This window comes from Procambarus clarkii, chromosome 91 (assembly GCF_040958095.1).
Source record: "Procambarus clarkii isolate CNS0578487 chromosome 91, FALCON_Pclarkii_2.0, whole genome shotgun sequence".
Classification (NCBI taxonomy): Eukaryota; Metazoa; Arthropoda; class Malacostraca; order Decapoda; family Cambaridae; genus Procambarus; species Procambarus clarkii.
In genome coordinates, this window is record NC_091240.1 from 11,240,850 (window position 1) to 11,264,321 (window position 23,472).

The following is a 23,472-nucleotide window of genomic DNA, read 5'->3' on the forward strand; positions in this document are numbered from 1 at the left end:
TTACCAGTGCAGGTTATGGGTGAAGTAGTAGACTATGTATATGACCAACCATCCTGCGAGAGGGGAATTGTCTTAGGATCACATAGTCTACCGTTATCTTGAGGTTATCTTGAGATGATTTCGGGGCTTTTTAGTGTCCCCGCGGCCCGGTCCTCGACCAGGCCTCCACTCCCAGGAAGCAGCCCGTGACAGCTGACTAACACCCAGGTACCTATTTTACTACTGGGTAACAGGGGCATAGGGTGAAAGAAACTCTGCCCATTGTTTCTCGCCGGTGCCCTGGATCGAATCCGGGACCACAGGATCACAAGATCAGCGTGCTGTCCGCTCGGCCGACCGGCTCCCTAAAGGACAGGTAATGTGTGTGTGTAGGAGAGGGTGTGGCGTGAGGGGGGTGTGTGCAGGATCAAGCGAGGCCCCGCACGCTACGCTAGACGCGAGGGTAATGTTGACCTGACTGTGTACTGTAGCCCTACCGCCAGATTCACGAAGCAGTTACGCAAGTACTTACGAACGTGCTACATCTTTCCTCAATCTTTGACGGTTTTGGTTACATTTAATAAGCAATTTACAAGCATGAACATTTCCCAATCAAATGTTGTTATTGTTATAAACAGCTATCTTGTGCTTCGAAGCTCATTAACCGTTTAATAATTGTAAACAGAGCCACCAAAGATTGAGGAAAGATGTACAGGTTCGTAAGTGCTTGCGTAATTGCTTGGTGAATGTGGCCCCTGGTGACTGGGCGTACAGGTGACCGTCAGCACAGGTTATCTTCCTGGCCACCCCGCGGCCTTCACGTGCTGCGGAAGTGTGTCAGGGAGTCACGTCGCGTGTCCACTACTCACCGCCGTACCGGCGGTTCACTCGGGTATTGACCCCAGATACACGGCCGAAGGTCCCTACTAATCAAAGCTCATGTGTAACACAAACACGTTTGGTAAGTCGAGGCAAAGGTGACTCATTACAAGTTGTAGATGTAGCGTTGGTGTTAGTACAGCTTACTCTACCTGCTCCCTGCTTTCCTCTCCCCCCCCCCCCCTCCCTGCTTCAACAATGTTCTCTGGCAGGTGTGGCACACATGTGAGTGTAATCTGCTTCGGGCTGGTTATCCTTGGCAGGCAGGCAGACAAACAGACAGGCATGACTGCATCAAGCTTCCCCCTTACCACCCTTCCCAACCCGTCATGCCCACCCCTTCCATCCTCCCCCGTCCTCTCCAACCTTTCCATAACCCCCTACCCCCGTCCTCTTTAACAGGTTATGGGGGGAGGAGGGGGTCATGGAAAGGTTGGGCAGGGTGGTAGAGGATGCAGGAAGGTTATTGTGCGTGCTGGGGGTCCCCTCCCACTCCATCCCTGCCGTAGCTAACCCTCCCACCACCGCCCTCCCACATTCCTCCACTGTCTTTAACTATCTCAACTCGTTATTGACATTTTATATAGGTGTCGGGGCTTGGAATGCTGAAGGGGGGGTGGGAGTGTCGCCACGTTGTGAACTTGGTGTAAACGGTTGTCACTGTACTGTACAGAATATCCCCCCCCTCTCCTGTCTGTCTGTCTGTCTGTCTGTCTGTCTGTCTGTCTGTCTGTCTGTCTGTCTGTCTGTCTGTCTGTCTGTCTGTCTGTCTGTCTGTCTCTCTCTCTCTCTCTCTGTCTCTCTGTCTCTCTCTCTCTCTGTCTCTCTGTCTCTCTCTCTCTCTCTCTCTCTCTCTCTCTCTCTCTTCTCTCTCTCTCTCTCTCTCTCTCTCTCTGTCTCTCTGTCTCTCTCTCTCTCTCTCTCTCTCTCTCTCTCTCTCTCTCTCTCTCTCTCTCTCTCTCTCTCTTTGTTTGTGAAACATTTGAATTTGTTTGAAGAAATTGTCCCTAAACTCTTGGATGTGTTGACATTAAGGTACGTAAGGATAGAATGTGTGAGTTATATTTATTGAACTCAGTTGCACGTGACCTCGCCTAAGCCAACCAACCCAACCACTTGGGTTGGACGGTATAGCGATGGTTTCGCTTCATGCAGGTCGGCGTTCAATCCCCGACCGTCCAAGTGGTTGACCACCATTCCTTCCCCCCGTCCCATCCCAGATCCTTATCCTGACCCCCCTTCCAAGTGCTGTGTAGTCGTAATGGCTTGGCGCTTTCCCCTGATAATCCCCTCCCTCGTCTAAGCTCAGTAGAAGTAGCATCTAAGAAACTTAATTCATTCTTGTGAGGTTGTTGCCCGTGGGGTCCATTTAGCGTGATGTCAGTTGACCAGTAGGAAGACTATCAAACATGTGTTGTCTCAGGTGTTTGGAGAGGTATCAACCAGGTATCAACCAGAGGTATCAACCAGGTATCAACCAGAGGTATCAACCAGAGGTATCAACCAGAGGTATCAACCAGAGGTATCAACCAGAGGTATCAACCAGAGCTCTTGGTGTAGTGTTGTGTGAGGCGCATATATTACCTCCCCATGTTTCTCCTCTCTGCCGTCCCCTACGTACCCATAGCTGCTCTCCCCCCCCTACCCCCCCCCCCCCGTCTCCCCGCCCCTCCTGGAGGATACGGAAGTCTTAGGTAATGAGCGGGTGCAGCTGTGATTGTCTTACCTGATTATAGACTCCCTTATCCTCCCTGCTTCCTCTTCCCTCTGCCAGATTTGACTTACCTTCTTCCCTTCATATTGCTACTCTTGTCCACCTGATCCCCCCCCCCCCCCCGCCCTTACCTTGTGTAGAAGAGCCAGGGGCCAGATTCACGAAAGCAGTTACGCAAGCACTTACGAACCTGTACATCTTTTCTCAATCTTTGGCGGCTTTGTTTACAATTATTAAACAGTTAATGAGCTCCAAAGCACCAGGAGGCTGTTTATAACAATAACAACAGTTGAATGGGAAGTTTTCATACTTGTAAACTGTTTAATAAATGTAACCAAAGCCGTCAAAGATTGAGACAATATGTACACGTTCGTAAGTGCTTGCGTAAGTGCTTTTCGTGAATCTGACCCCGGGGCGTGCGTGGCCGCCCGCCAGGAAGTGAACACCCCGGCGGACCTCGTGTTCATATCGTAGTTCACTGTATCTCAGGATATCCTTGGTAAACCAGTTATCTCAACCGCAGCTTGAGACCACACCGACTGTTCAAAAGGATTGCAAATCGTCAGACCCTTAACCAAATGTTACGTGGCCACCGACATCTCTCTGCGGTCAATTTTGAGGGCAAGTATTTCATCAAATTACCTCTCATGTTGAGGCCACGTGACATTTGTGTTACTCCATTAGAACAGTTAGTGTGGTCTAGCGGGTTAAATATGCTAAGCGTGGCCCTGGAGCCCTGCCTGTCTGGCTGCGAAGCTGTCAGGGGTGACGAGTTTTCGGTTGCATATTGGCTTGGGGACCATTCAAGCTTGTTCGCGCGCATATATATATATATTATATATATATATATATATATATATATATATATATATATATATATATATATATATATATATATATATATATATATATATATATATATATATATATATATATATATATATATATATAATAATATAGGGTCTGACGGCTGAGTGACAGCGCTCGGGATATTATATATATAATATTAATCTGCCGAGGTCGACGGTGGTGGAGCTCGGGGAGCAGACTCGACTACACATTAGGGCTGACAGTGTTGCAGTGTTTCCTTGTTGTGCAACCCGGGACAAAAACTTTGGTGCTCAACTTCCTCCTTCTCCCCAAACGCCTACCACGCCACTTTGTTTCCTACTTCCCTCCCTCCCTCTCCTCCCCAACTCCCACACACACACTCCTCCTCCCCACCAACACTGGAAGAGCAGGGATGAGAGGGGCGCCAACAATGGAGGCAGCAGCTTCTGTACCGGAGGCTTCACTGTATTTGGTAAAACATGAGAGTAATGATTGAACTTGTAATAGTTGGAGAGAGGCAGTTTAGGAGGTGAGGGTGTAGGGGGATTGGAGTGCATGGTGAGTGTGGTGGTGGTGGTGAGAGCGGGCCTGGTGGTGGTGGTGGTGAGAGCGGGCCTGGTGGTGGTGGTGGTGAGAGCGGGCCTGGTGGTGGTGGTGGTGAGAGCGGGCCTGGTGGTGGTGGTGGTGAGAGCGGGCCTGGTGGTGGTGGTGAGAGCGGGCCTGGTGGTGGTGGTGGTGGTGAGAGCGGGCCTGGTGGTGGTGGTGGTGGTGAGAGCGGGCCTGGTGGTGGTGGTGGTGGTGAGAGCGGGCCTGGTGGTGGTGAGAGCGGGCCTGGTGGTGGTGAGAGCGGGCCTGGTGGTGGTGGAGGCGTGTCCGGGAGAAGGTCACTGGGAAGTAGTAGTGACTGTGGTTCACTTCCTGCTACAGATGACCTTGTAAACAAGGTCTCCACGTGGTGGTGAGAGCGTTCAGCAGTGCCGCGAGCGTTGAGTGCACGCCGACACTACAGGTGGCCGCGAGCGTTGAGTGCACGACGACACTACAGGTGGCCGCGAGCGTTGAGTGCACGCCGACACTACAGGTGGCCGCGAGCGTTGAGTGCACGACGACACTACAGGTGGCCGCGAGCGTTGAGTGCACGACGACACTACAGGTGGCCGCGAGCGTTGAGTGCACGCCGACACTACAGGTGGCCGCGAGCGTTGAGTGCACGACGACACTACAGGTGGCCGCGAGCGTTGAGTGCACGACGACACTACAGGTGGCCGCGAGCGTTGAGTGCACGACCGTCTCAAGCAGCGTGAGGGTCAGCCACCCAGACTTGTAAGACGCGACAATTTAGATAAGGCTCCAATAATAAATGATAACGTCCTTCAGGAAGAGACTGGACCACATTAGACTACTGTTATAGCGGCCACAAGTGCTTATCTGCGCCGTCACCCTTAACTCTTCACTTTCACTATGTTATACTAATGAACAAAAGGGTATAACAAGCGAGAATGTTAATAGGGTTCTCAATAAATCAAGACGAAATAAACACTATACAATAGATATAAACTGGAAAAGTTTAGAGTCATAAAAGATCTTGGTAAAGACTGGATTGGGTTCTTGATTTATGGAACAAATCAGGTTGTATCAAACTGATAAACAAGGAGAAGAGAGACTAGGCACAAGCCAAGGTTTACATGGAACCTGGTACCCGTCTCTTCAGTATACTGTAAACTGAACACATGAGGGGTTGTTGTATATATATATGGAAGGTTGTGCTTAGATCTCAACACCCTGGCGCGCCTTGGGGGTGTTGGGGCAACCCGTTCTCCCGAAATAGTACATTTAGTTCAGTATGTGTGTTAAAAAAAATCACAGCGGCTCTCAAAATTGACGTATGTCCCGTTTTCTATTTTTTGGTCGTGGGTTGGGGGTAGGTTTGGGTAATTTAGTGCATCAGTTTAGTGAGGTTGTGAAGGGTGGAGAGGACGGGGAGGTGCGCCTTGCCGTGCATGGCGTCACCACCCTTGTACAACACTCCGCCACATGACTAACACCTTCACGTAGTGAGTGTAAGATGATCACTGATCACCCACGTGCCCATGGTAGTTACCTCTCCCACCGACTACACAACTAAGTTACAATATTAACAGTTCACTGGCGCCTCACCACTGGCGCCTCACCACTGGCGCCTCACCACTGGCGCCTCACCACTGGCGCCTCACCACTGGCGCCTCACCACTGGGGCCTCACCACTCGCGCCTCGCCACTCGCGCCAACATTACCTCTCCAACATTCCACCTACTAACTCCTCCTATCTCTTGGAAAATACCGAGGCAATATTTTCACATACAAACACCACATTCATTTGGTTTTGTTTAGTGATGGAGGTGATGGAGGTCTCCAGGTCACCTGAGTGTGGCCAGCGACTGGTCACCTGGGAGTGTAGGTACTGGGGCCAGATTCACGAAAGCACTTATGCAAACACTTACGAACCTGTACATCTTTTCACAATCTTTGGCGACTTTGTTTACAATTATTGAACAGTTAATGAGCTCCGAAGCACCAGGAGGCTGTTTATAACTATAACAACAAGTTGATTGGCAAGTTTTCTTGCTTGTAAACTGTTTAATAAATGTAACTAAAGCCGTCAAAGATTGAGGAAAGATGTACACGTTCGTAAGTGCTTTCGCGAATCTGGCCCCTGGACCCGCCTTCACGGTATACCTCGCCCAACTTCTGCCTTTGGTACTCTTCTCTCATTATAGTTCAGTGTTTAGTGCGTGTGTCTGGGGGTCCAGGGACGCGAGTTCGATCCTCTTACAGTGTCTGAGTATTTCCTCACACTTCAAACTATTGGTATAGCATTGTGGGGGTGTATTTGCGTGCCTTGTTATCCATGACCCCGCACACTGGCCGAACATCAATTAATTAAGGACTTCACGCAAATAGATTTATACCATAAATGCAGGAACTAAAAATAATCAAAACTTTTTGTCTCAATTTGTACAGATCAGTTTTTGTATATATCAGGAAAAGGCTCAGTGTAGCTGTCAAGCGGCCTAGAATCTTAACCCCCTCTCCCCCCCTCCCTCTGCCCCCCCCCTTCCCACAACCACTACTATTTTCTTGACTTAATTTTGTTGACTTGCACATGCTTCTGTTCCGTTGTTACCACGTGTCTTGAGAGGAGTAGTGGTGCAAGGACAGCGGAGGGCAGGAGCAGTTAAGGGGAGACAAAAGCAGTTAAGGGAGGCAGGAGCAGTTAAGGGAGGCAGGAGCAGTTAAGGGAGGCAGGAGCAGTTAAGGGAAGACAAAAGCAGTAAGGGAGGCAGGAGACATTAAGGGAGGCCGGAGCAGTTAAGGGAGGCAGGAAAGGGGGTGATGATAGGGATATGTGGGTCAAGTTCAGGCGGCAGGCAAGATACCGAGCCAGCTGCAGCCAGCCAGCCACCCAGCTGCTACCTCATGTTACTTCATTCACAGCGCCCGGGCTGGGGGGGGGGGGATGTTGTCTCTCGCCTCCTCCTCCTCCTCCTCCTCCTCCTCCTCCTCCTCCTCCTCCTCCTCCTCCTCCTCCTGTTTTATTTAATGTGTGTGTGTTTGGGGGGTTCCGTTTCGTGAGGTTTGCCGTAGCCAGTGTTTCCATCGCAGTATTCCCACTGGAGCACTTGTTTACAAAATATAGCGCCTCGGCACACCTGTTCACTACATACATTAGGGGGCCTGACGGCTGAGTGGACAGCTCTCGGGATTCGTAGTCCTAGGGTCCGGGATCGATCCCATGCGAAGGCGGAAACAAATGGGCAGTTTTTTTTACACTGATGCCCCTGTTTACCTAGCAGTAAATAGGTACCTGGGAGTTAGACAGGTGCTAAGGAGCTGCTTTCTGGGAATGTGTGTGTGTGTGTGTGTGTGTAAGAAAGTTGATTGATTGACAGTGAGAGGCGGGCCCAAAGAGCCAGAGCACAACCCCCGCAAGTACAACTTGGTGAATACATCTTGGCCACGAGTTCAGATATCCTTATCCTCTATTGATATAATTTACGAATGATATCAATAAAGTATTATATTATGTTCACAAATACTAGTTAGATTTTAATTAAATATAGATATATTATTTGTGACATGATCTGTTAGTTGTTACTGACATTGTGTAGTTGTACAGCTGGTCTTTGTTGGGCCTCCTTGAGGCGTCAAGGATGTCTCCCCCGACTCCTGCTCTTCCCTTCATAACTCCCACCATTCCCTAGCTCCTTGGCCACTCGCCTCCCTCCACTACACGCTCTTCTTTTTAACGTCTTACACACCACCACCACCGGTAGCTGTACATGTATACCCTGAGCCACCAGTGAGGCGGACTTCACGCTGGTGACTGGTGTCTACACTGCCTAACTGCAGTACAAGTTCATCTTAGTGTCCAACTTACTGGATGTGTGTGTGTGTGTATATATTATATATATATTGGCACCGGGGGTATTACACACGTGATGTACAGTCTTTCTGGATAACATCAGTTGACCTCTTGCTCTCCTCATGTTATGATGTTATGGCCTATGTGTACCTCCTCACAAAGTTCCAGTTACTTTTGTAATGTTCAACATTGGTCACTGAAGGGCGTTTGCAACACAGGTCTGTTGGGGGTTCGACAATTGAAATTGAAATTGAAATTGAAATGAGTTTATTGAGGTAAAATACACACAAAGGGATGAGGTAGCTCAAGCTATTCTCACCCCATTCAGTACAACGTGTTAATATATACAGACACACATCACAAATAAACACATTACCAAACATTCTGAGAGATAAACATATACATTTCCTCCTTCACAAGTAGTATGGTATCAGACGTACACACAAATACTTTTATGACCTAGGTATACTGTATAGACAATTTGCAAGACACCTGCAGATAATTCAACAAAATATTACAATCTTGGTGCAAAATTCTTATATCTCTCAAGAATATCATCAACCTTTCCGTTGTGACACATCCAGGCTATTTGTTCAGGAACAGTCCTTATCTCAGTGTTTCTATATACATTAATCAACGGACAATCAAGAATATAATGGGCAAGGGTGTGAGACCTTAACATACCACATAGTTTACACTTCGTGTCATTACCATGAACATTTATCCCATATTCCCAGTAATATTTGTACCCAAGCCTGAGCCGCATGTACACAGAGTCACTCCAAGCATTTCTCCTTTTAAGAGACAAGGGTTCGACAAGGGGTCTGCATTTGTTTCCCAGAGAGAGAGAGCTTTCCTGTCAGGTGCAGGGTGGGTCAGGGCTCCCCTCCCAACCTCACCTTCATATACCCTCCCCATCTGCCATGGGGGGGCCTTGCCATGGGGCCTTGCCATGGGGTCCTGCCATGGGGGAGCCTGCCAGGGGGAGCCTGCCATGGGGGAGCCTGCCATGGGGGAGCCTGCCATAGGGGAGCCTGCCATGGGGGAGCCTGCCATGGAGCCTTGCCATGGAGTTTATAGTGTTTCTTTCGTCTCCTGCCAACTATCATTGAACAAACTTGACATGTGTTTAACTATAGAATCACAATCGACTTGAGAATGGTCCAGGACGGACCGAAACGTCGTCGTCCCTTCAACTTCTAGTGTGTGGTCTGGTCAACATGTGTTTAACTGTGCGTCGCTGTGTTTTATCATGCAACTACAAGTGATAATAATGATGCGTGTTTATCACTCTCTGGTATCGGCGGCTTCCTCTTAACAATGTAGGTGAAGGTCAAGTGTCGGGGTTAACACATGATTCTCAACTGGACATGTCAACTAAATTAAACATTAACCATCATTGCAGTGTGAAGGGAGTGGAATAGTGAGCCATGTAGGGGGGGGGGGGGGGCGAGGGTCCTGGGACTAGTAGTGTTCAAAGTATTGATGTTACACTTGTTGCTGCTACACTGTAGGAAGTTTTGAACAAGATCTTAGTTGAAAATGGAAAGTTTGAATAGGAAAATTTGAACAGGAAAGTTTTCAATAAATGAGTGGGAGCCGGCGTGAGAGTGGTGGATGTTGTGGTGACCTCGGCAAGGCTGAGAAGCTGCAGCACCAAGCGGCCCCACGCCATCGTAAGAGATATTCACTTAGGGAAGCATTATTGGGATGTGGAGTGTGGTCCAGATGTGAGCGAGGGGAGCGTGGTATGTTGAGCAAGGAAGAGGGGAGACTTGGGTAGAGACCAGGCTCCTCATGGGTGTGTAGACTAGTGTAGCGTATTGTATGTGTTTCCTCAGTAGGGTCTCTGTCATCACCAGTAGGTGATGCTCACTTGTCTAGTATAGTAATTTGTATTGTCCTGAGCCCAACCACTTGGGCTAGACGGTAGAGCGACGGTCTCGCGTTATGCAGGTCGGTGTTCAATCCCCGACCGTCCAAGTGGTTGGGCACCACCCCAAATCCTTATCCTGATCCCTTCCCAGTGCTATGTAGTCGTAATGGCTTGGCGCTTTCTCCTCATAGTTCCCTTCCCCTTCCCTGTAGGTCTGTACTTACAATGTCTTACTTGTTGACTGGTACATTAGAAGAGTAATTAAGCAATACTCTTTCATTTTCCTGTTACTTTCCTATCCGTGGAATGGGTGTTGAGCGGGAGTGTCCGGTGTGGACGGATGGGGTGGTCTTGATGGGGGTAGGTGTGACGAGTTCAGTGGTGACCCATACCCGTGGTGACCCATACCCGTGGTGACCCCATACCCGTGGTGACCCATACCCGTGGTGGAGTGTGTAGCGGTAAGTTGGGGTGACGGGGATGGCTGGCGGGAGCAAGACCACACCAGACAGCCTGCCTGCCGTGGGACTCTTCCCGCTACCGTTGTCCCTGGGTGAGGCCTCGCACACCCCGCTCTTCTCTGTGTTAGCGCTACCTCAAGAGCGGATCAATCGCCGTATTTGGCCCAGGTAGCCTTTATGTGTAGTCTGCCTCGACATTTAAGTCGACATGTGTGGTAAGACTTGGCAAACGGTGCCGTGCTCGGGTGACTGGTCTTGTGATGTCAGCGCATGTCATTGGGCGCCGGCTGACCATGATCATTTGTGTAATGTGGCCTTTGTTGTCAAATATATATTTTCTGGTTGGAATGAAATAGAGCGGAAGACCCCGAGTCTGGCACGCCAGCAAACACAAACTGATAAGGAACTATTAATCGCAGGAGGTATTTAGAGTTGGTAACAGATAGTAACAGATAAAATGTAAAATTTTAATATTGCATGTTTACACGAGGCAGCGTGAGGACCGTGCGTGTTCTGTTACACCTGATGTGTGTGTCCTGGGGAGGTGCCGCCCCTGGGCCCCGTGGCACCCTAGTCAGTGGTCCACATTGCGGACTGGCCCAGTACTTCTGTCCTTGGGTAAATGTTTGGCATTCTCTCCGAGTACAAGTGTAGCACAGCCTCATCACCTTCTTTACTGAGGAAACATCCTCCGTCTCTGAGGCAAGACTTGGCTTCAATAAGATAAATATTGATGGTCAGGTATCAATACTGTTGGGAACTGTTAACCTACATCAGCTCATTTTGAAGCATTGTCGTGTAAAATAATCTAGTAAATGTATTATTATTGGTGTAAAGTGTATATAATGTTATGCTACAGTCGTGAAGGTACAGGGTGAAGCTGGACTAGTCTGTGGACCTGAGCGCTCACAGGGTCAGTTAACTTGATTTCTCGAATAACAACTTGTTGAGAGAACATGTTCCAAGTGCGGGTTAGTCGAGCAATGAATGATTACTGATGGAGTGATATTGTTAAGAATGTTACAGCCAGTGTGACGTTTCTGCCGACTGTCTTGTATTTTAATTGATGTAAAAAAAAAGTTGTCCACAAAGTTTGGCCCGGTGGCGCACCTTGGAAGGTTGTCCTTTGACGTTACTGTAAAGCCTCATACTTCTCTCTGGTGCTGTACACTGCCGCAGTGACAGGTCCAGACAGGACCACGCGACATGGGCCACGGCTCTGTGCCTTGTCTCCAAGTCTGAGAACGGATGGGGACACGCCATCCAACAACAAAAAGGTGGAGCATATTCAAGGTGCCTCTGATGAGTGAACTTGGCCTTTATATAAACTTGTGAAACTGTTATCGAGCAGGTACGGTTTGATGTTGTAAGCTTCCTCACTTGCCTTGTATGGCAGGGTAAGCGTGCTTGTTGAAGACGCAAACTTCATCTTGGAACACCAAGTTTCTTGCAGTCATTGTACGTTTATTTTAGTAGGTTTATTATGGTGTGTGTGCATGAAGATGGTGTGTGTTGTGTCAGCAGTATTGTGTCCCACCATCACCTGCCTGAGGCAGAGATGGTGCAGTGGGTGACACCCTCGTCATGGGGGACATTGGCTCTCCTCTACACCTCATTACTACTACGGTCGACTGCCGCAGTAATAATTACTGCGGCAGGTATTACTATCCTGCTTGTCCAACAAACACGAATAGTTGAGGTCGTTCAATAAACGCGCCACAAGAGTGCACCAACCACACTTCCCCATTGTTTGCTCTGTCTCTAGGCGTGTGTGTGTGTGTGTTTACTATTTATATTTACTACTTGGATTTGCAGAATCGAGGTATTAGTTCTTGGACCCCGCCTTTCTGACCAATTTTATATTTACTCCATTATGTCTACTTCATATATTTCTCTCTAACACACACACACACACACACACACACACACACACACACACACACACACACACACACACACACACACACACACACACACACACACACACACACACACATTCCCAGGAAGCAGCCCATAGCTGATGTCAAACTCCTAGGTACCTATTTAGTGCTATGTGAACAGGTTCATCAGGATGAAAGAAACTCTCCTCATTTGTTTCTGCCTCTGCCTGTGATCGAACCTGGGCCATTAGGGCTACGACCCCAGAGCGCTGTCCACTCAGCCGCTAGGTGTGTGTGTACTAACCTAATTGTGCTTGCGGGGGGGGGGTTAAGTTTCGGCTCGTGTGTACTCACCTAATTGTACTCGCCTAATTGTGCTTGCGGGGGTTGAGCTTTGGCTCTTTGGTCCCGCCTCTCAACCGTCAATCAACTGGTGTACAGATTTCTGAGCCTACTGGGCTCTATCATGTGTGTGTGTGTGTGTGTTCCTCCCTCCCTCCCTCTCCCCCCTTCCTTCCCTCTCCCCCCTTCCTTCCCTCTCCCCCCTTCCTTCCCTCTTGTGTATCTGCGTGTGTCTCCCACGCCATCTCATACATAAACATAGCTCCATGATAGTGAGGGTTGAGGAGTGTTGTGTGTGTGTGAGCGGGGCGGGCGTGCCGTTGTTGGTCATAATGTTAGCTGGAGTGATGGGTAAAGTGTTGGCCAAGACCCTGTCACCAGCACCCGGGTGTTACTCCTCAGGTGTGGGTGGTGATGCTTCCTGTATATACATGCCGCCACTTTATGGACGTTTCTTGCAGAATAATTGACGGCCGCCGCCGGTGTTGGACCTCACCACGCGGGTTCATTCCGCCTCACTTGCTTCACCTTCCTCTCTAGCTAACTTGTTTTACCGCGATTTTATTTTTTTGTGTTGGCGCGCGTGTGATACATGTGAGAGGTTATCTTGAGATGATTTCGGGGCTTTAGTGTCCTCGCGGCCCGGTCTTCGGCCAAGCCTCTACCCCCAGGAAGCAGCCCTTGACAGCTGACTAACTCCCAAGTACCTATTTACTGCTAGGCAACAGGAGCATCAGGGTAAAAGAAACTCTGCCCATCGTTTCTCGCCGGCGCTCGGGATCGAACCCGGGACCACAGGATCACGCGTATAGTGTTGTGTCCGCTCAGCCACCGGCTCCCTCCCTCCTGGAGTTGTGAGGATGGTTATGACCGGGCCCGTGTGTGGTGTGTCGGGAGCGCCGCCGCCTCATGCTACAGGGAATGACTGTATAACCGTTCAGGTGAACCGTTATAATATAAGAAATATTGCCGGAACAACCGTGGACATTTTCAAGAGGAAACTAGAATTATTCCTCCAAGGAGTGCCGGACTAATCGGGCTGTGGTGGGTATGTGGGCCTGTGGGCCGCTCCAAGCAACAGCCTGGTGGACCAAACTCTCACAAGTCAAGCCTGGCCTCGGGCCTGGCTTGGGGAGTAGAAGAACTCCCAGAACCCCATCAACCAGGTGGTTTAGGGAAGCGGCATCAATGCACTTGTACCTCAGTATGATGAAATGTAAAGGTGGGAGTGATGCAGTGTTGACAGCGTCACGCGGAGCACCGTGACGCAGGAGTGACCTCCTCAGACACGTGCCAGGAACGGTCAACAGGGGACAGGGGAAACATGTGTGTTGGAGTAAGACGTACTGGATGGTGCAGGGGGGGGGGGGGAGAAGCCTGACGACTCGTGACGTCACGCCCCCGGGGGCCAGGTAGGTCACCTCGGGTCATCACGCCGCCGGTTCATTTACTATGCACCTAATACCCGTCCCGTGGGCGGCGAGGTGGGGGGGGAGGGGACAGGGGTCATAGCTACACATTCCTTCACTTCCTGCACACACAGCTGGCCGCAGGAAGTGAAGCCTCACAGTTACTAGTGTGTTGTACCCGTTGTGTTATAAGTCTTGGTAGAATCTGGCCGTGAAGTTGTGGATGGAGGTGGCTTCCAAGACTTGTTCTAGTCCATGACCCTAGTTAGCGTTTCGGACTGTCTTTGTTCCCCTCAGCGTCTAGTGCTGGGATTAGTGGGCACTTTGCTAGTGAAATAATTCAGAGTTATGCAGTTACAGTATGACAATGAAGTCCAAACAGGTGTAGAGGCAATACGTGAGGGAGAGTGAGGAGAGGTTGTGTTGGTGCAGTGGTGAGGGGTGAGGGTGGAGGTCATATGGGCGCCACCACCTGCCCGCCACAACTAGTATACCCCGGTCTTCGTGCCCAGATCCTCTCCCTGTCTACCTTCCTAGAGGGTATTCACCTAAGAGGTGACTACTGGGTAGAGAGGCCTGGCGCTCTATGCCCCGCCTGCTAGCCTTCTTGCACCTGTTGCATTATAATTGAACTCTTCTCGTGTTAATAAAACGCCTGAAGAAGTAGCAGAAGACAGAGGGAAGCAGAGCATTAGGTGAAGAGTGAGAGAGCCGGCGACACAGCCAGTGTTGGAGAACACAAGGTGTGACCTGACTACCTGCCCGTACACACCTCGCACATTGTGTTCTTGTGTACACCTTGTGTACGCCAAGACTCGCTGTGTCGCCGCCTCTCACTCTTCACCTAATAATCTGCTTCCCTCTGTCTTCTGCTACTTCATCAGGCGTTTTATTTAGTGTGGTTCCCGCTCTTTTCAAACCACTTAAGCTGGACGGTCTGGCTTCATGCAGGTCGGCGTTCAATCCCCGACCGTTGTTTTAGTTGTTTTAGATTCCGCTACTGGGAACCAAAAGTTGCAGTAGCACGGGCTATGGCGAGCCCGTAGTGGACCACCACTTACCCTGTGCCAGAGCCCTGTGAGGCACCAGCGGGTATAACTATGCACCTTAGTACGTCAGCGTCGACGGGGGGGGGGGGGTATAAAGGTGCCTTGTGTATTCTTTTAACTTTTATCTGTGACAAGATAAAATGTGATCATGTGCGTGTGACTCACACGCACAAGACTGGTGCTCGAGTTAGATGAACTGTCAGCGGCGTCTCGAACACACACACACACACACACACACACACACACACACACACACACACACACACACACACACACACACAATGGTAGCTGTAGAGGGGGCTAAGAGGGAACTGGTGGGTACTGGGAGGCCTCGTGGAGGGAAGTGTTGATCACCCGAGGACCAGCTGGCCAGGTGGAGCGCCAGTAGCGAGGTTGGGGACACTAAAGTGCATAATTACAACCACGCGACATTTATCTCTCATTACCAGTAAGTGCTTTATCTTGGGAGGGCAGGAGTCCCCCGGCCGCGTGCCGTGTAGCGGCCGTCTCTCCCATCACCTGGCCTCAGGTATTACACGGCTCTTCTCCTCCTCTCCTTCTTCATTGGCTGCAACTCCATACGTTAGTGCAGCCTCGTAATCCTTACTTCCACTCCTTCACCAAACTTATGAAAAGGGTTTATTACTTTAAATAAATTATATATATATATATATATATATATATATATATATATATATATATATATATATATATATATATATATATATATATATATATATTATACTTTATTTTAAGTAATAAACCCTTTTCATTTCTAAAAGTGCACATGATATGAAGTGTTCGGCAGTGTTCAAGTGAATAACTTTATTTGTGTTGTGGAGTGTTGTTAGTGCAGGTCCAGGAGGACGACAGTTAACTGGGTCAGGCTGCACGTGGCCTTCACACACACCTGGCTCCCTGCCCTCCACGCCCTTCACACACACCTGGCTCCCTGCCCTCGACGCCCTTCACACACACCTGGCTCCCTGCCCTCCACACACACCTGGCTCCCTACCCTCCACGCCCTACACACACACCTGGCTCCCTGCCCTCCACGCCCTCCACACACGGTAATCGTCTGCTGTGTTGGTCAGCAGCTCGTACTGTAGTAAGAGTGCTTGTGAGAGCAAGGAACGGGTCATGTCACCCGTTCCTCTCTCTCTCTCCCACTTCCCTCCCTCCCCTCAGTTACAGCCCCGCTCCTGTACCAGCTCACAGTTCATTACGGGCTCGCCATAGCCCGTGCTACTTGCAACTTTTGATTCCCAGTAGCAGTATCTAGGTTCCCAAGCAACAACAACAACATTCCTTTATCCCATTGCCACGTCTCCCCATTACCCCCCCCCCACCCCTTAAATACACTATCATATATATATATGTTTTGCCCAATATTAAACAAAGCCTAAATAATTCCTTTCAGGTTCTCTCAGATAGTGTTGGTGAGTCATATACTCCTGGTCATAAGAGATGTGTAGGCTTGTGTGGTGTCAAAGTCACTGTTTGTAAAGTTGTAATATATATAAATATATAACCAAACTCTCACAAGTCGAGCCTGGCCTCGGGCCGGGCTTGGGGAGTAGAAGAACTCCCAGAACGCCATCAAGCAGGTAGAAGTTGGTGTAGAGGTGTGTGGGGTGCGGGCTGGCACATAGTGTGTGGTGTACACTACTGCACGAATGTCTGCCTGACATTCCTGCTGCTGAATCAACTGGTACTCGCGAGGCCGCTTGATCCATTCACCATTTTCACGGTATATAGTACTTGTGTGGTGTAATAATGTGTGCGGCAGGCGGGTCATTATCGGCGGCTTCTTCTTCTTGTTTCAGATTCAGCTACTGGGAGCAAAAGTTCCAAAAGTAGCACGGGCTATGGTGATCCCGTAGTGGACTTGCCTGGCACAAGAGCGGGGCTGTTGGTGTAGTGCCTGTCTGCGTGCTGGCACCGCTGGCACTGGGGTGAAGGGCACACCGTCTAGGTGTTACCCCCTCGTTTACATACCAGCGAGACTAACCACACTAGCCAAGAGTAACGCTGAATCACTTACGGTGACTCAAGGCGGAGCCAGCGGCGTCCTGGGTATGGTGGCCGCTGGGGGCAGCCGTCCACAGCCCAGGCGCACCTCCACAGGAATGTGTAGCCAGCGTGACGGCACATAGTTATTATTAATGCAGTTATTCTCTATCACTGTCCCAGGTGTTCCAGCAGGAGGTGGTGGGCATGGTGGGTGGTGCAGGGGAGGTGGTGGGCATGGTGTGTGGTGCAGGGGAGGTGGTGGGCATGGTGGGTGATGCAGGGGAGGAGGGAGTGCAGGAAGTTCTTGACAAAGCTGATATACTGTGGGTGTGAGAGGTGGTGTACCCGGCATCAGCCCCTCGCCATCCCTGTAGCCTCACCAGTGTGTGCAGCCTCACAATGTTTTTGTCTTCGCATTTGTGGAGGTGTGAGGGCGTGTGATACCTGGTTGATGGGGTTCTGGGAGTTCTTCTACTCCCCAAGCCAGGCCCGAGGCCAGGCTTGACTTGTGAGAGTTTGGTCCACCAGGCTGTTGCTTGGAGCGGCCCGCAGGCCCACATACCCACCACAGCCCGGTTGGTCCGGCACTCCTTGGAGGAAACAATCTAGTTTCCTCTTGAAGATGTCCACGGTTGTTCCGGCAATATTTCTTACGCTCGCTGGGAGGGTGTTGAACAACCGCGGACCTCTGATGTTTATACAGTGTTCTCTGATTGTGCCTATGGCACCTTTGCTCTTCACAGGTTCTATTCTGCATTTTCTTCCATATCGTTCACTCCAGTATGTTGTTATTATACTGTGTAGATTTTGTACTTGGCCTTCCAGTATCTTCCAGGTGTATATTATTTGATCTCTCTCTCGTCTTCTTTCTAGTGAGTACATTTGGAGAGCTTTGAGACGATCCCAATAATTTAGGTGTTTTATCGCGTGTATGAGTGTGTGAGGCAGACACGCCTCACTCTTCACAACCCCGCCTCATGGTGCGTGTGCTCTTGGTCATGAGAGGTTGTACACGGTGTGTGGTAGTATTGTTGCCGTGTGTTAGTAACACTTCACCAGTGTACATTCTAGAGCTTGTGCCAGCTGAACAACTCACGCTAAAGCTTCGTCGCCAGGGAGGTCGAATATCGACTCAGCTTTGTTTTTGTAGTGTGGTCGCTGTTTGTGTCCACTCGCGTTCTTTACTTAAAAAAAAAGTTAGGTTGCGGAGAAGTGAGCCAAAATATTGTTGTAGGTCAAGCATGTAGAGCACTGGTTCCCAGACTGGCCGTGAGGGGGCCCCTGGGGGCCTCTGTGCCACATGTAGGGAGCCACAAGTTGAGGCAGTGTAAAGGTTATGCCACCAGACTTATTTATTATTAACATCTTTATTGACAAAATTAATTACAATTTTGCCTAATCTGAGGATTTCGATTAAGTCTTATTAAAGTGAGGATAATGCTGGTATTCACCAGATGGGACCTTTACGGAGTGTAAGGGGGGGGGGGGGCATTAACAAGGCCGCTATGTGAAAGAGGTAATGGCCAGGTGGAGGCAGTATCGCCCCGGCTGGCGTGTGAACCCCGGGCCACTCACCTGGCCACTCTCCTATTGACCTCGATCGCTCATTCATAGCAGCAAATAAATAATACAACCAGATCACGGGAGACCATTTTCGTCTATGCTGAGAATGTGTGTCAAGACAAGCAGGATTTCCCACGATCACATATATATTTTCTTATCGCAAAAATACCTTAATTTCCTCTTTTAGACCTCCACCTAAATTTACATGGTGGGCAGCTTGAGAACCCCCTCTTATAGCCAAGTGATAGGAGTGATGTATCCTCTAGAGATGAATGAACCTGTGGGCCGCCAGGGACCTGTCTCCTCCGATTTAAGATTTTTGAGAATTTATTTGATATGTATATTTAACCTAGAGCAGCCTAGATCTATATAAAGGTTAGTAGTGAACTGCTTCCCTGATCTATACGATGTGTTACAGAGTTGAGTACAGGTGTAAGCTGTGTTCAGAAAAAATATGATTTGAAGGGTCGATGGACAGTGAAGATGATCTATGAGCAGGTGAAGGGTGAGGTTTAGCAGGTGGCGGGTTTAGTGTTCTTGGCGGGGCGGCTCCGTCAAGGTCACCCGCCAAGTTGTGTTGACAAACCCCGACATTGACAGCCACTTATCCCACCATACACACACACACACACCTCTACACTGCCTGCACGTCTCGCGTGTAAACTGTATCCTTACACCTCCAAGTGGAATGTCACACAAGTATACCCGTCTCAGGTATACACAAGTCAACGCTGCCACTGCAGTGAGGTATTTAATACAGTAATCCGCCCGTTGTTTTAGTATTATTTTGTTTACATTATAGGTATCGGGAGAAAGTGCTAAGCCAGCATAATTATAGAGAACCAGTGTGGTTTAAACAAAGGTATTTGGTTACTAATATATATATTGTCAACCAGTTTGGTGGTGTTGGTGGTGAAGGTAACTTTATTTAGAGGCCGGGGCTGGCTGGAATACACACAGCCTGTGTTGGTACCACCTGCTGCTCACTTGGACACTTGCCAACACCATGAAACATAAGTGTAACTAAATACTTTTATACTTGTCTGACAAATATACTTTATCAGTCTTATTACTTATTGGGTCTGTTTACATAAAAGTTTCCGGTCATTATATGAAAACTGTGTTGAAGAATGGAGAATGTACCTTAATCGTAGAGTTAACACTGGTGGCGGCCGCGCGGATTCTTAACATTCAATTTGACATATAATGTGTTTATCGCCGTTGTCACGCGATATTCTTTCCGAGCATGTTATGATGGTAACCGCTACAGATTACCACACTTTACCATAGACAAATCACACGTGAGGATGAAAGGCAAATTATGATACAAAAAATGTCGTTACTGGAAACTGAGAATGTTGTTGTTGTTAGATTCGCTACTAAGTTCCAAGTAGCACGGGCTATGGTGAGCCCGTAGGAGTTTTTATAATGAAACTGAGAGGGAAACACGGCGCTAAGGCATCCATGTCAATTAGACAACATTGTAGACTGTACATTGTTCTCTTACCTGGCGTGATTAGCTGGTAGGGTGTTCCCTGGAGACGAGCAGCTGTGGTCGTGAGGTGTAACACTCCCAAGAGGGATGCTGTGGACCTCGTATTCAGTCTTGGTCGATGGCTTCTTATCAAGAGATGCTACTTGGTCCACTAGTAATAATGACCACTGACTTCTTTAGCACACTTTAATTGTGGCTTGCAATTATTTGTATACTTGATTGGACTCAGATCTACAATAATTGCTCTTCGTCAACCCTCTTTTGTATTTTTGGGTGTAGTGGGTGATACAAGGTTCCTTAGAGGTGAGTGAGTAGTTGAAGCCCGCGCGAGGGTTGACGAAGGTGCAGCAGGCGTGTGTGTGCTGGTCGGGGTGTGCGGCGTCAATGTTCAACGTTGGCTCCACTCCACTCCCAAGTAACGCCACGGCAGGAGGAGGAGCTCCCGCCACAGTTGCCACTATTATTTTATCAACAATCTCGCTCCCGCATTTTGTTTATCCTTTTTGGAACACTTGCGAACTCTTATCGTTATATGTTTGTTCCTTTATTTTTGTGTAACTTAATTTATTACTTTTTTAATGGGATCAGTTATAAAAGGACTTGTGGAGTGATTAGTGTACTAGGGGAGAGGTGGGGGCAAGAGAAGCACGTGTTGTGATGGGAGGTGCAGCCGGGACGCAGAAGCGGGTGTGATCCGGAGCTGTGGTGATGATGATGCTTGTTGAGGGCGAGATGTGCTCACCTGAGTCACCCGGCCACATGCTGCTTCACCCGGTATTCTCCTTAACCGCTTCTACTTGCACTTTTAATCTCATCGGCCGCAGTTTGTTTTTTAACTGAAATTTAAATATCTATTGAGGTATAAAACACACAAAGGGACGAGGCAGCTCAAGCTATTCTCACCCCATTCAGTACAACGTCGTTCCTATATATAACACCTCACAAACAATAAACATTTTACAGAACATTTTGAGTGATAAACATATACATTTCTTCCTTTACACATGCAGTATGTTGTTACAATCTCGGTGCCATAATCTTATATCGCTCCAGAGTATCTTCAACGTTTCCGTTGTGACACATCCGGGCTACTTGTTCAGGAACAGTCCTTATCTCAGTGTTTCTATATACAATAATTGAGGGACAACCAAGAACATAATGGGTGATGGTGAGGGACCTTAACATAACACCTTACACTTGGTGTCATTATCATGAACACCTGTACCATAGTGCCAGTAATATTTGTACCCAAGCCTGCGACCGCAGTTCGACTTTTCATTCATTGGAGTAGCTTAGTATTTGGGAGTGCACACACGGTAGCTGCTTCAGTAATGGTGTAGCTGGCAGAGGTGCTGCCACCTCGTGGGTTACTCCTGGAATTGTGTTAATCTTCCCTTCATAAACATTCCATTATAGGGAGAAATAAGTATAAAAAAGCGAATTGAAAATGACATATATTCTTTGGTTATATTTAAATATTTAACTAGTGTTCTTGCTGATAGTACAATGAGATAGGCTGCCATTAACTGTAATAAACAATAGTATTTTGTGGTACGTTATCAGTTTATCTAGCCTCCTTTCATAGCTGCAAGATATTAACTATTACCCTACACACACAACAGGGGAATAACTAGGCACGTCTTGTCGTGGTCTTGGGAAATCAAACATACATTGGTGTGTTTCATCACCAGATGTGAGGAGACGCCTGGGGGATGGGGGGTTGGTCTTGAACGTAAATATTTGGAACTAGGAAGAAACTCATTATTCACTCTGGCCATAATTTGATAATTTTGACCTAAATAGTATTTCGTAATAACAAGTTTCAAAATGCAGTGAATTACATGTGCGCGCGCAGAAGGAATTGTATCTTGTTACAAGATAAATAAACAAGAGGCACTTATTGACAATCACTCGTGTGATTGTAACAATTTTGAGAATAAATATATTGTATAAGCAGAGGATATTTATTGAAGATTGTGAAAAGTTTGCTTGTCATAACTCGATGGAAGATGCAACTAAAAACATTTAAAAGAATGGAAAGATAATGTTTTGACTACTATTTGGATACATTACATCTACTGTATTGGTTATATGTAATGTTAACTAATTAGCTCTCATGTGATCTATAAGCATCCTTGTCTCTTAAATACTGAGAGATAGATGGAATCCTTTCTCCCTCTAATATATATATATATATATATATATATATATATATATATATATATATATATATAATATCTCTTTTTCCTCTTCCTCCTCCCGTCCTCCGCTCTTGTGTCCGTGTTATCAACATAGGAGTTTGTGTGTGTGTCTTGTCTGCAATTGCAGTAACTTGTTATTTCTCCACTTGTGCACGTATTATTCACCTTAATTGCCTTTCAAAGTTCGTATTTTTTTTCCAAAGAATAAAATGAACTATCTTGATTGTACTTAGTATTCCTTCAAGTTCCTTAAGGTCATGGCCCTCGTGGATTTGTTCCTTAAGGCCAGCATTGTTAGAGATCATATAGTGTTAGTTTCTCTTGTCGGCTCCTTTATGTTTATTATGTTAAATTTTCATAAAGATAAGTACATGTGCAGCTATACCCTGGTACATGTGCAGCTATACCTGGGTACATGTGCAGCTATACCTGGGTACATGTGCAGCTATACCCGGGTACATGTGCAGCTATACCCAGGTACATGTGCAGCTATACCTGGGTACATGTGCAGCTATACCCAGGTACATGTGCAGCTATACCCAGGTACATGTGCAGCTATACCCAGGTACATGTGCAGCTATACCCGGGTACATGTGCAGCTATACCCAGGTACATGTGCAGCTATACCTGGGTACATGTGCAGCTATACCTGGGTACATGTGCAGCTATACCCAGGTACATGTGCAGCTATACCCTGGTACATGTGCAGCTATACCCGGGTACATGTGCAGCTATACCCAGGTACATGTGCAGCTATACCTGGGTACATGTGCAGCTATACCCAGGTACATGTGCAGCTATACCCAGGTACATGTGCAGCTATACCCAGGTACATGTGCAGCTATACCCAGGTACATGTGCAGCTATACCTGGGTACATGTGCAGCTATACCCAGGTACATGTGCAGCTATACCTGGGTACATGTGCAGCTATACCCAGGTACATGTGCAGCTATACCCAGGTACATGTGCAGCTATACCTGGGTACATGTGCAGCTATACCCAGTACATGTGCAGCTATACTTGGGTACATGTGCAGCTATACCTGGGTACATGTGCAGCTATACCTGGGTACATGTGCAGCTATACCTGGGTACATGTGCAGCTATACCCAGTACATGTGCAGCTATACTTGGGTACATGTGCAGCTATACTTGGGTACATGTGCAGCTATACTTGGGTACATGTGCAGCTATACTTGGGTACATGTGCAGCTATACCTGGGTACATGTGCAGCTATACCCAGTACATGTGCAGCTATACTTGGGTACATGTGCAGCTATACCTGGGTACATGTGCAGCTATACCTGGGTACATGTGCAGCTATACCTGGGTACATGTGCAGCTATACCCAGTACATGTGCAGCTATACTTGGGTA

The 23,472-nt window shown here is 48.1% G+C and overlaps 2 protein-coding genes across 8 annotated transcripts in view; one reads left to right on the forward strand and one right to left on the reverse strand.

Moving 5' to 3' along the window:
- Nucleotides 1-20,293, reverse strand: part of LOC123774009 (uncharacterized) — a 61,160-nt gene extending 40,867 nt beyond the window's left edge. For both annotated transcript variants that reach the window (XR_006774887.2, XM_045768071.2), the window contains exon 1: nt 19,906-20,293. The gene's annotated coding sequence lies outside the window, so the exon portion shown is untranslated. The remainder of the gene's footprint in view (nt 1-19,905) is intronic.
- Nucleotides 1-23,472, forward strand: part of LOC123774008 (modifier of mdg4) — a 96,428-nt gene that overhangs the window by 61,275 nt on the left and 11,681 nt on the right. The window lies entirely within an intron of this gene.